The sequence below is a fragment of the Numida meleagris genome, chromosome 8 (assembly GCF_002078875.1).
Source record: "Numida meleagris isolate 19003 breed g44 Domestic line chromosome 8, NumMel1.0, whole genome shotgun sequence".
Classification (NCBI taxonomy): Eukaryota; Metazoa; Chordata; class Aves; order Galliformes; family Numididae; genus Numida; species Numida meleagris.
This window is the reverse complement of record NC_034416.1, coordinates 19505617-19515207: the sequence shown is the minus strand read 5'-3', so window position 1 is coordinate 19515207 and position 9591 is coordinate 19505617. Positions and strand designations below refer to the sequence as shown.

At 51.6% G+C, this 9591-nt stretch overlaps 1 pseudogene; it reads left to right on the top strand.

The window, feature by feature from the left end:
- On the top strand, window positions 5780-6672 carry LOC110403350 (annotated as a pseudogene).

The window sequence follows — 9591 nt, the reverse complement described above, 5'->3', positions numbered from 1 at the left end:
GCTTGAGAAAGAAATGTAGGCTTTGTGCATGCTTGCGGAGCAAAGGCAGGTTTGTGCATTCTTCCGAAACAAAAGCAAATAGGTTTTGTGCTTGCTTAGCACAGGCAGGTTGCTTTATGCATGCGAAGCAAAGGTAGGTAGGTGCATGCTTAGCAAAGGCATGTAGGTGGGTGTTTGCAAAGAAAAGGCAGATGTGTGCTTGCAAAGAAAAAGCAGGTAGGTGCGTGAGAAACAAAGGCAGGTAGATGTCTGCTAAGAAAAGGCAGGTGCTTGTGAAGCAAAGCCATGCAGGAGCGTGCGTGAGGAGCAAAGGCAGTGAGGTGCTGGCTTAGCAAAGGCAGGCAGGTGAGTGGTAGCTTAGCAATGGTAGGTAGGGTGTATGCTTGCAAAGCAAAAGCAGGTAGGTGCGTGCAAAACTGAGGCAGGCAGGTGAGTGCTTTCAAAGAAAAGGAAGATAGGTAAGTGCCTGTGAACGAAAGGCAGGCAGGTGCATTCTTGCTTAGCAAAGGCAGGTAGCTGCGTGGTTGCTTAGGAAAGGCAGGAGGGTGTGTTTTCGAAGGAAAGGAAAGCAGGTGAACATCAAGCAAGGGAAAGCAGGTGCTTGCTTAGCGAAGGCAGGACTATGTGTTCTTGAGAAGGAAATGTAGTCTTTGTGCGTGCTTGTGGAGCAAAGGCAGGCAGGTACGTGATTGCTCAGCAAACACAGGCAGTTGCATGCTTGCGTGTCAAAGGAAGGCAGGTGTGTTCTTGCTTAGCAAAGGCAGGTAGGTGCATGCTTGCTTAGGAAAGGCAGGCAGGTGCGTGCTCGTGTAGCAAAGGCAGGTAGATGCAAGTTTGCAAAGAAAATTCCGGTAGGTGCATGCTTGTTAAGAAAGGAAATTCAGTCCGGTGCTTGCAAAGCAAAGGCAGGTAGGTGCGTGCTTGCAGCGCCAAGGCGGGTAGGTAGGTGCTTGTGAAGCTGATCCAGGTTGGTGCGCATGCTTCACTGCTGGTGGGACAGAGCTGGAGATGCCTGAGCTGTGCGAGAGCTCGGAGAGTGGGATGGAGAGTACTTGGCCAAGGAAGAACCCCAAGGTCCTGGCCCTGTGGGAAGGGAGCATCCTGGGGAGAGGGTGAAATGCTGAAGGGAGAGAGGATTCTTGGAGTGATGTGAGGGGTCTAGGAAGGGAGCTGACAGGTTTGGGGTTCCCTTGCCGTGCTCTGCCCAGGCTGTGACAGTGCTGGGGTTGGTTTTGGAGTCCCTCTGAAGACAAAATGAGGCAAAGGGGTTTCTGTGCAGCTCTGGGTTTTCCTGCAACTCTGCTGCCGGGGCTGCAGCCCAGGGTAGGCGCCCTGTCCCCGTGAGTGCTGACCACGCTCTTCCCTTCTCCGCAGTGACCACGGCCAGCCCCACAAAGAGTCTGTACGTCATGTTGGACGCCAAGCTGTCTGCACTGACCAAGTCTGTGATGGTTGAGGCTACCTCAGTCCCCCACAAATTGCCAGGCCCCCAACCTTCCTCCTCCTCTGCCAGCTCTCCCACTGGCCCCGTCACCTTGGCCACCTCACTGCTGGCTGGCGCTCTCAGTCCTCCCAGCAGCCTGGTGCACTCCAAAGTGGGACCCATCCTTCAGACTGCTTCCAAAACAGTCATCGTCACCTCAGCACTGGCCACGATGAAGGGTGACGGGCCCCTTGGACACACTGGGGACAAGGTCAGTTGACCAAGAGTCCCTCAGCCCTCGGTCATGCTCTGGGGATGATGGAGACCCTGGGGAGGGTCTCCTCTGAGGTGGATGACAGAAGCACCCTCCTCCACGCCAGAGAGAGCCTGGCGAACAGGCACTTGCTGCCCCAAAGCGTGCTGCCAGGAGGGCTGGCGCCATGCTCCTGATGCTGAGCAGCTCCTCTGTCATTGCCTCAGCGGGGCCTGCTCTCGGCCAGAAGGTGTAGGGACCTCAGGGACCCTCAGCATGGCCGTGGGGTGGGTGGGGGGCAGCCTTGTGCTGTTGGGGCGCTGACAACTGGTGCACGAACAGGGACCCGAAAGACAGAGTGGTCTGAAGAAGGCTGAAAGAAGCCTTACGGAGAGCACGCTGAAAGAAGCGTGAGGGGCTCGGAGAAGCCTTGCGGAGAGCACACTGAAAGAAGCGTGAGGGGCTTAAAAAAGAAGCCGTATCGAGAGGGGGCTGAAAGAAGCCTCATCATCCCCAGCTGCTCCGACTGCTTCTCGCTGGACGAAGGTAAGCGCTTGCGCAACATGGGGAACAAAATGACCTCGGAACAGGAAAATGTCTTTGCTACTTTTCAATTTATCCTTAAACAACGGGGGAAGGCAGTGTCCTCTGCTGACCTGCAACAGATGCTCATATGGGCCGCTAGAAACGATCCCTCATTTACAAATCAGACAATTTATGATCTGAAAACTTGGGATGGGATTGGGGTGAAATTGTGGAACGCATCTACTGAAGGTGATAAGGTGGCATCTGGGTTACCTGAAACCTGGAGAAAAAATTTTGAAGCTTTAAAAAGTCATGTGGGTTCATTGTTGGCTACCCCCGGTCCATCCAAGGATGAAGGAGCCGCAGGCCCCTCATCTGGCTCTCCTGCTGTGCCATCAGCTCCTTCGTTGCCACCACCAGGGGGGTCCTTGCTGCCTCCCCTCCTGAGGGCCCCGACAATCCTTTTGATCCTGGGCCAATAGACCCTGAAGAAGAGCGGGATCCGTTTCCCCCCGATCCACACGATATGTGGGCACTTATTCGGAGGGAGGCTAGGAAAGCTGGAGATGTGGACATGTTGAGGGCTTTTCCTGTCATTGTGGCCCCGGACCAAGAGCCACGGTGGGAGGCTTTGTCATATAATGTCCTGCAAGATTTACGGCGTACTGTCACTGACCATGGCATAAGTGCCCTGTATACTGTCAATTTGATTCAATCCATATGCGATAGCCCTGTTCTCACGCCGCATGATTTCAAAATGATGTGTTGCCTTATTATGACTGATATGCAGTATACTGTGTGGAAATCTAAGTGGAGGGGACTGGCACAGACTCAGGCAACTGAGAACCTGATGCTGCTGCGGACAAACCTGCTTCGGGCTATAGATGTGAGTGCTTTGATGGGTGAGGGAGATTTCTCCACCCTAGCTCAACAGGCGTGAATTGCTGCGGAAGGGCTACAGCAAGTAAAGCATTTGGCAATGTGTGCTCTCGGGACTGTGCCAGAGGCTGGAAGCCTGAAAGCAGAATCGCCTCTGTTCAACCTTTTGTTTTAAGAAATCATGGAAGACATGGGAGCTCTTCAGCCAGGGTTACCATCTCCAACTATGCTCCCTCAGTCGTGGGCACTAATAGTGATAGATTTGAAAGACTGTTTCTTTAACATCCCATTGTGCCCTCAGGATGTCCCTTGCTTTGCATTCTCTGTCCCTTCCATTAACGCTGCCGAACCGCAACGTCGTTATCACGGGACTGTGCTGCCACGGGGAATGATACAGGCAGCGACCGCAGCAGGACTAAAAATTGCTGAAGATAAGATTCAAAAGACACCTCCTTGCTTGGGCTGGAAGATTTCACAACAGAATATTCAGCCACAGACTCTGCCAATAGGAACAAAGATCAATACACTGAAAGCTAGAACAGCTCTGAATACAGCTGTTACAAAGATGACTCAACAAGCAGCACACTGCAGAAAGCTAAATCAGCCTATTAGTATTTTTGTTATTGACTACTTGTTGCCAGTTTCTAAACTGTCATTAACCTCCCTTGCAGATGCTCTTACTGTTTTTACAGATGGATCCGGCAGGACTGGCTGTGCAGTGATAGTATGGAGGAACAGTGCGGGAACGTGGGATAGTGATGTTCATGTCACCACCAGCTCCCCACAAATTGTGGAACTGACAGTAGTGGTTCGTCTGTTCGAACGATGGTTTGAATCCATCGACATAATAACAGATTCTGCTTATGTTGCATGCATCATGGTGCGACTCGAACATCCTTATCTAAAGGAGACTACTAATGCACAATTGTTTGCGCTCCTTTTACGTTTAAAGTGGTTATGAGCCCATGGTACCCTAAAGGCCATGCTTCAAAAACAAAAAAGGGGGAGTGTGGGTATGACTCCTCAGGAAAGAATAGCTAAAGCATGCCATGTTCTTAATTTCTTAAATCGCTGGACAACAGAGGGCCCCCCAATTTACATGCACTTTGGTTATAATACTCTACCTTCTGTCAAGGAAAGAGCACAGGTTATGGTAAAAAATCTGAGCACCAACCAATGGGAGGGGCCCTACTCATTGATAACTTGGGGTCGAGGCTATGCTTGTGTCTCAACAGGAACAGGTCCAAGATGGGTGCCAGCACGATGGGTCCAGCCATCTGTCTCGTCATCTGCTGTAACATGATCACTGCACTCTCATCAGCGGTTTGGACTCCAACTCAACCAAAGCAGGATGCATGGGTACCCTATCTGCAGCAGAGCAACCTTGAACCACAAGAACTGGAATTGTTGGGATCAGTTAAAATGGACTATTGTCTGTACTTTAACTATAGTGGGAAGAATCAATCATTAATTCAGTGTGTTAATTCTAGTTTAGCTGCATATTGGAAAAATAGGGTTAGTCTGTCTCATTGCTTTTCTCTGTGTTTTAGTTTGTGTTCCATGCTTGTTTCAGTGTATACAGAAAATGATACAAGATGCTGTGAACCGCACCTTTTTTATTAATAAAGAAGGGGGAGTTGTCGGGGGAGATGGAACACCAAGGAGCTCAACAGACTCTGTGATAGACCTTATCGTTATGAGGCCTTGTGAGTCTGTAAAGTAAGACAGAGAGGAGACAGGGCTAAAGGGTAAACAGGATGCTCCTTAGGTATGCACAGCTAATCTGGTCACATCTGGGACAGTTAAGGAACCCTTTTTTTGTTATCAATGTTGTTGGGAAGAACTTAAGGCCAATTAACAGTGAGTGGATTTACTGCTTGCGAGAGGAGGATATATAAGATGTATGTTGAACACAATAAAGAGGACTTACTATTCTGATGCTACCATGACTGAGAGAATTCTCTAACGGGACTAAGAGCCGACAGAGAAGTATCCCCCAAAGGGATGGCAGCAGGGGAAATTCAACTGCCAGCATGAAGTAGATAGATTCAGGAGGGAGTCATGGATTGTCTTTTTTTATGCTTTATGGATACAATTAGGCAAGAACTGGTTTTCCCATCCTGCAGCCGGGAATGCTCAATCCAGAGGGGTGCGTGGCTGTGAGAGGAATGTGTCTGTGGAAGCACAGCTCGTTCCTCCCCTCTGACAGGGGCAGAATGTGTCTGCGTTTTCCTCCTGGCTCTTATCTCCTGTGTTATGTTGGGAAACGAGCTGAGCCACTGTGCCTCTTTATGATGGTTAGCTCTGTCCCTCCGCCATCGTCTTTATTCTCAGCTGTTCCTGTGTGTAATGCTCCACACTCAGAGCTGCAGAGCCCAAAGGCCTCCTTGGCAGCTGTCTCTCACCTGGAGGTTTTGACATCTGCTGCTGTGCTTTGCCTCCTGTCTGTACCCGCTTCCCAGGTGTCATTTGCAAGACACTGTAGGTCCACCTGGTAGGGACTGCAGTCAGCTAACACAAAAGTGAAACAAGCATGCAAGCAGTCTTTTTTTATTTCATAGGCTTTAATCTTCAGTGAAGCTTGTTCTGCTGCGGAGCACAGGTGGAAGCAATTCACCTGTATGGCAAAGGGCTGGAGCCAGGTTCTACCCCTCCCAAATCTCATTTAAGGGCTGGCTGCCCCCAGGGCTGGATTTCTTCTTGGGGGAGGAGGGGACAGCATCAAAGATGCTGAGCTGTCGAAACATGCCGGGCTGCTGCTGATTCTGGAGAAACTGCTGCTCTGATACCACGAGCACCTGGAGCATGAGCAGGCACCTCTGAGCTCTGTGAGAGAGGAGGAGCGAGACCAGGGTGTAAGCTGCAACAAGGAGGAGTGGTGGTGGGACTGCCTGCAGGTGCTGCATGAAAATACACTGGTCACGTTGGCCAACATTTCTGACCAGCTGGACCGGTCCCCTTTTCCCAGAAAGCCTCTGTCTGCTGATCCTGTATGGACTCCTCCACTGGGCAGTATGTCCGCCAGCAGAGGCCCAGGACCCCTTTCCAGCGCTGGGGCCGAATGCAGTCCTCTCCCCTCAGAGACTGGTTTTGGAAACACTCAGCAAACTCCACACCTGGGACAGTAATGTGGATTTGATTCTTGCAGCTCCCCACCAGCTGCCTGGAGAGGCTGTACAGCACCCTGCTGCGTTTCCTTCATGACAGAAAGAACCTGGTGTGCCGAGAGATGGCTGTGGTCCTACTGGCCAGCTTGGCACTGGGGGCCAGCCTGGCAGCGAGGGCGATTGCTGCGCGGAAGGGGAGCGTTGGCAACTTGTTGGGCTTCTTGGAGAACAACCTGGCCACCGCATGGTGCCAGCAGAGCCAGGCCGGCCTGGTGCACATGCAGAACGCACCCTGAGAGCTGACGAGCGTGGACGTGATGCGCCGAGCTGCTCAGGCACTGCTCGCCCTGGCCAAGGTGGACGAGAACTGCTCGGAGTTCACGCTGTACGAGTCACCGCTGTTGGACATCTCCGTGTTGCCTGTGGTGGACTCTTTGGTTTCATGAGTTATTTGTGATGTGCTATTTTTAATGGTCCAGCCCTGACAGCTGTGGGATGCCAGACCCTGTGTGCATGTACATGAGCAGTCAACTTAGAAACTGACTGTTGCCCTTGATTTATGTACAACCACCTCAGAACCACTGCCTGCCCCGCGCTGTCCTGCTTCCCCCTTAGGAATGAAGTCCTCAGTCCTCTTCCTCTTCTCCTGCTCTTCAAATTTGTCCTGAATCTCTTATTAAAGGAGAGAAAGTTCTGTCTACATAGGGGGCTTTTTAATTTTATTTTAACCAAAGTTACTGTCGTTTACAGTGAGTCTGGGTAGAGCAACTTTTCCCCCTTTCCCCACCCCTTTCTGGTAGGATGAGTTAATGAGCCGATGACCTGTAAAGCGAGATGCAGTTATTTAATCTCTTTCCAGACACCACTCCCTGGGGGATGCTGTACAGATCTCTGTGTTTTCAGTCATTGCCGTCCCAGCAGCCAACCAACTTGCAGTTTATTTTTCCTGTTTTCTTTCTAATTGAGGTGGGAGAAAGTTCGGCTGAAGCTGCTGATGAAGAAGCACAGTTATGATTTTTCAGTGATGACTTGTGCTTCGGGAACCCAGAGCCACTGGGGAGGGAACACAGGGCACACTGTGGGCAATATTGGGGTCCCAGAGCCACTTGGACAGGGACCGAGGGGCCACGGGGCCACAGAACCACCAGAGAGGGAACAATGTGGGGACCCTGGGTGTACCCAAACCACCAAGGGGCACTGGGAGAAGACGGGAGGAATTTGGGGCCCCATTAGAGTAGGATAATGGGGGCATCCCATTTGGGTTAGGGACCCTAGAGGTCCTGATTTTTTGGGGAGGTGGTCTTATTGAGGTTGGGAGGGTTTGGAGCTCTCCCACTGGTACTGGGGACTCCAAGGGAATTTGCAGACTAGACCAAAGTTCTCAAGTCCTTACCCTGGAGTTCTCTGGGGCTGCTCTCCACCATTAAAACTCATCAATGTGAAATACCTCCGGGGGGGGGGGGGGGGGAAAAAAAAACAACCACCAAAAAAACTGCATATCATGTATTGTGAGGTGGTGTGATTCAGAAAGGCAGTTTGGGATACTGCATAATGACTGCTTACGTAAAAGGTAAGGTGAACTATTTTGGGGTATCTCCCTTAGATTTCAGATACTCAACTAGAAAGTCTACAGAACATGTGAAAGAAAAGGGAAAGGAAAAGGAAAAAGATCTTGCTCTTAGTGCCTAGAGAGGAAGTTCCGCCGTGCATCTGCAGGCTTTCTGTGTGGCAGGAGGGTTTCTCTTGAACTGACTCCTTTCCCTCCGCTCTGCAAAAAAGCTCGTTTGTTTTGGAAGTTCTGTTCTACAGAGCTACCAGAAATCTCTGATTAGAGCCCTCCTTTAACTTTGGGTATTTTACCTGAATCTTAATAGTTGTCTGGGGATGTTTCACAGATTAATTACAAAGAAAAAAACCACATCCAGGTAATGTTTCATCTATGTAAGGGAAAGAGAACTTTCTGCAACAGGCAACACATCACAGAGACCCCAAGCACAGCTGAACAAGGCTTAATGAAGACTATAAGAAATCAGAGCCATGAGGAAAATGCAGAGTAAGTCTGCTTTCCTCTTCTGCCGATGTCACAGGGGATGAATGAGCCGTGCTTCCACAGAGACATTCCTCTCACAGCCACGCACCCCTCAGGTTGGAGCATTCCCAGCTGCAAGATGGGAAAACCAGTTCCTGCCATGCACCATCTCCCCCGGCCGTGGATCTGCCAGCTCCGGCCTTTCTGTGAGCACGGGGAAGGCACAGGGCATGGCTGCTGCAGGTGCTGTAGGCCGCAAACCTGCACCTCCTCAGCTCGGAGGAAACGAGCTCAGAGTGCACGGGCAGGCTCTCAGGACTCCAGCCAAGCTCCCTGCTCTCCGCAGCCCCACTCCGGGTTGGGCTCTCTGGGCAAGCACCTTGCTGCCAGGACCGCTGCCCTGTGCCCTCGCCTGGGCCTGCTGGTTCTGTTCTGATTTATTGACGGGGGTCTTATTGGGGTTGAGAGGACTGGGGTTTGTGGTTGGGTATCCCATTGGGTTGTAGGGCTCTCTGGGCTCCTGTTTTATTGAGAGGAGTCCTTATAAGGATTGGGAGGGTTCCCACAGGTCCGGCCTTTTCTCAGGGTGGGGCTTATTGGGTATGGGAGAATATGGAGTGTCCATTGAGGTTGGAGGTCCCATTGGCCATGTAGGATTTTGGAGGGGTTGAGGGGGTCCCATGGAGGTTGATGGGTCCTGGGGGAATGAGGGGATCCCATTGGGGCTGGGGACACACAGGGGTCCTGTTTCTTTCGGGGGGTCCCTTAGGGGTTAGGGTCCCAGGGTTTGCAGTGACCCCTCCAGACCTGCAGACTGGAGCTCAAGCTGGAGCTTTGCTGCAGGGACCAGCTTCAGGGCAGGTGAGACTGCACTGGGGAAGGCATCTAAAGTGAAAAGGTCTGACAAAAAGCTCTTCTGGGGGCTTTTTGAAGCCTGCAGAAATACTGAGCCTGTGCTGGGGGGGCTGGCAGCTTGTGGGCAGGGTGCTGAGCTAACAGGGGTGGAGCTGGCACAATCACGGTAAAGTTTAAACACCCTGCTAACATGTCAAACAGTCATTGCTGCCCACTCTTGACGTTGGCCTTGACCAGGCGACCAGGCTGTAAGCAGCCTGGAGGAAGGTGGAAGTGCACAGTGCACACAGGGTGAGCAAATAGTGTCACAATTCACTGGGATCAGGGAGGGGAAGTCAGCGTGTGAGCATGGCCCGTGCTGTCTGTACTGTTTGGCAGCAGCAGGTGTGGGAGGTGTGAGGTGGGTCGAGCAGCAGGGCATGGAAGTGTTGTCCCTCTTTGCTCAGGAGACCAGCTCTCCTATTGGCAGTCTCTGAGACCACAGGTTTAAACATGGTCTCCACCAGACAGTGGGCTTGCC